Here is a 4,031-nt window from a genome sequence, read left to right as displayed (position 1 = left end):
AAACAAAACAAAAAACAAAGGAAAAAAAACAGCCTTTAGAAGACACTCTGAATTGTTTTAAGTAGCTGGGTTTGAGGGAATGAGCTCGTATGTATATGCGTATGTTACCACTGTAGTTGGACACAGGGGAGACTCAGCTTATAGGGAACTCAAGAAGTAGAATTTCCAAGATTATTTTTTTTTTCTAGAAGGAGATGACTTTATGAAACTGGACTATTGAGCAAGATCATTGGAACAAGATTTAATTATGTAGAATGGAATAAAACCTTTAAAAAATCAGATAGTGATTATTTTCTTTGAACATGGCAGAACTGTTTTTAATAATCTACTTTTCTTAGGTGTGTAATAAAACTATTTTCTAGCTTTGCGCAGTGGCAGTATCGTAGCCAATGAGGTTTATCCGAGGCGCGATTATTGCTAATTGAAAACTCTTTTCTTCCCTTTTTCCCTCTATCTCTGAATTTTAATTTCACAGGCTTTCATCGTTCAAACTATAGGTTAGCCTGTAGTTTAATACTCATGATTAAATGCCTACTGAACTAGACCTGCCTGAAAATATTTTTAATCATACAGTGATTGGCATACTGTTTAAACTGACCTGAAAAAAATTATGAAAATAAGTTCTTCTTGTAACCAAATTGGAATAACAGGGATAGGATTCATCCTCCTGTCATAAACAACCAAAAAATGGATCCAATATAATGAAACAACAGTTGCCAGACTATGATGAGAAATCCCAACATTCCTGCTGGGTAGTATTAGAAAAGTCTTAGGTGGGAGCCAGAATTCTTATCTCCACAAGGTAATAATGAGGTTCCCCAATCCTCCCTTCCTTTACCACATGACCTGAGTGGAAATGACATAGAAAACTTAGACTTATTCTACCTGGTGGTAACAAAATATCTCATCCCCTTGTTCTTGGGATGGCGCCAGAGGAGACCTAGCAGAGAGTCATGATTTTTACCACCCCTTAGTGGTAACAAGGTAAATCTCTTGTGGTGTTAGTGAAGGCCACATGGTTAACTTTCCCTTACTAGCCATCATGGTATCAGAGAAGCCAAAATGGGAAGCCTGAATTCCTCCCTGTGCCTAACAATATAAAGAGCCCTCCTCCCCAGTTGTGAACAAAGATTGAGTAGAGAAACTGACAGTAACAAGATGGCACTTTCTTCACTCACCTAAGCAGTGTCACAAGAAGCCTGATAAAGATTTTAGGGGCATTTGGGTGGCTCAGTTTATTAAGTAGCCAACTCTTGATTTCAGCTCAGGTTATGGTTTCAAGATTCTGGGACATCGGGCTCTGTGTTCATCGGGTTATCTCCCTGAGGATTTTCTCTCTTTTTCTCTCTTTCTGCCCCTCCCCCTGCTCATGCTCTCTCCCTAAAATGAATAAATAAATCTTTATTTTAAAGAAACAAGATTTTTAAAAGGTCCAGAATCTTTTTTTTTAAAGACTTTACTTATTTATTTGACAGAGAGAGAAAGAGAAAGTATGAGCAGGGGGAGCGGCGGGGAGGGGGGGGAGAATTAGGCTCCCTGCTGAACCAGGGGCCTAACATGGGGTTCAGTCTCAGGACAATGGGATTATGACCTGAGCCGAAGGCAGATAGTTAACCGACTGAGCAATTCAGGCTCCCCAGAATCTTAAAATATCTAAATATACAGGCTTCAACTGAAAAATCACTTGCCATACCAAGAACCAAGATATTAAACTGAACAAGAAAAGATAATCAACATATGTGAACATTGAGATGATATAAGTGTTAGGATTATCTGACAAGCAGACATCATAAAAGTATTTTAATGAGATATCACAGAGTCAAAAACAACAACAACAACAACAACCAGGAAGTCTTCACAAAGAAATAGAAGATATATGGGGTACCTAGGGGGATCAGTCAGTGAAGTGGCTGCCTTTGACTCAGGTCTTGGGATCGAGCCCCACATCAGACTTCTTGCTCAACAGGGAGCCTGCTTCTCCCCTGCCTGCTGCTCCCCTTTCTGGTGCTTGCTATCTCCCCCTCTCTCTTTGTTAAATAAATAAATAAAATCTCAAGGAAAAAAAGTGCAATAGAAGATATAAAGGAGAACCCAAGAGAAATTTTGGACCTAAAATACCCAGTAACCAAAATGGAGAACTCAGTGGATGCATTCATCAGCAGAATGAAGAGGACATGGGAAATGATCAGAGAACTTCATGATAGAACAATAGAAATTACAAAAACTGAACTACAGAGAGAAAGTTGAATAAAAAATATAAAGAGATCCTAAGGGACAGGTGGAACTATAAAAAATGATCTAGCATGCATGTTTCTGGAATCTCAAAATGAAAGGAGAAATAGGGTGAGATTGAAAAGGTATTCAAAGAAATAATGGCTGATGATTCCCTAAAGCAAAAGATGTAAACATGTGGATTCAAGAAGTGAATGAAACCCTGAGAAATCTGTATAGATATATAATAGTCAAAATTTTGAAAACTGAAGACAAAGAAAACCAGATTGTAATCTGTAAGAGAGAAATAATACTGTTCCAATTCAAATGAAAGCAGATTTTTCATCAAAGAACATGGAGGCCTGAAGGAAGAGGCATGACACTTTTACAGTGTTGAAAGAAAAGAATTGTCAGCCCAGAATCCTGTGTCTATTGAAAATATCCTTCAGAATAAAGAGGTAATCAAGACATTTTCAAATGATGGGAAACAGAAAATTTGTCACCAGCAGACCTACCCCAAAAGAATGGATAAAGAAATTTTTCTAAACAGAAAGGAAATGATGCAAGAAAGAATCTTGGAACATTACCAAGGAAGAAAGAACTCAGAAAGACCAAAAATATGGGTAAATAAAACATTCCTTGAAAAAACATATATATATACACACACACATATAAATAAATATATAAATAAATATAAATACATAAAAATGTAATGTATAATATAATATATATATTTCATATATGTAAAATATATAAATATATAAATAAAACATCACTTGAATACACACACACACACACACACACATATGTATCCCTACAGCAACCACCAAGAAAGCTATATAAAGAGATACACTAATGTACTGTCGATAAATCAAAATGAAATTTAAAAAAATAGTAAAATAACCCATACAAAGCCCAGAAAAAGAAAACAGAGAGAGAAAGAAGAGAGGGAGAACAAACAAAGAAAAATTAATAAAATATCAAATTTAAACATTACTCTATACATAATTACATTAAATGTTAAGGGCTAAATCCACCAATTAAAAGACATTGGCAGAGTGAATGAAAAAATATGACACCTCCCCAAATCAGTTAAATTAAAAGATAGTTAGAAAGGGAAAAGAGAACAGATGGGACAAATAGAAATGAATTAATATTAAACCTATATATCACTAATGACATTAAATGTAAATAATTTAAATATCCTGGTTAAAAGGAAGAGATTACCAGAAAGGCTAAAAAAGCAATATTCAAGTATATGCTGCCTATGATATTGCCAGATTAAATAAAAATACGAGACCCAAGTATATGCTGTAAGTTTAAAGTAAAAGGATAGAAGAAAAATCAATGGCAACACCAGTCAAAAGAGTGTCAGTTAGCCTTTATTAATATCAGATAAAGCAGATTTCATAGCAAATACTATTAGCAGTAATAGAGATACCACTTTATAATGATGAAGTGTTCAATCCTTCATACGGGCATAATGATCCTAAATAAATGTATTTAATCTCAAAGCCTACATGTACAATTCTATTAATGACCTTCTTTAAAAGGCAAAACTGCAGGGCAATAAAACAGAGAAGTATTTGCCAAAGTTTGAGGGGTTGGGGTGGTTGGCCATAAAGTTACTGATTAATAATTTCTAAAGAATGGATGTTGAGAAGGGGGCTGGTTGTTAACAGGTAGAGAGATATTTTCAATCAATGACACTGTTCTCCATGGTACCGCAGTAACGGATACATGTCTATGCATTTGCCAAAACATAGAGGTCTACATCACAAAGAGTGATTTTTCATGTATGCAATTAAAAAAGAAAGTCA

At 35.2% G+C, this 4,031-nt stretch overlaps 1 pseudogene; it reads left to right on the top strand.

The window, feature by feature from the left end:
• The first annotated feature begins 360 nt into the window (after positions 1–360).
• LOC123935601 lies at positions 361–530 on the top strand (annotated as a pseudogene).
• The last annotated feature ends 3,501 nt before the right edge of the window (positions 531–4,031 follow it).

Source organism: Meles meles, chromosome X (assembly GCF_922984935.1).
Source record: "Meles meles chromosome X, mMelMel3.1 paternal haplotype, whole genome shotgun sequence".
Lineage (NCBI taxonomy): Eukaryota > Metazoa > Chordata > Mammalia > Carnivora > Mustelidae > Meles > Meles meles.
This window is presented reverse-complemented; position numbering and strand designations above follow the sequence as displayed.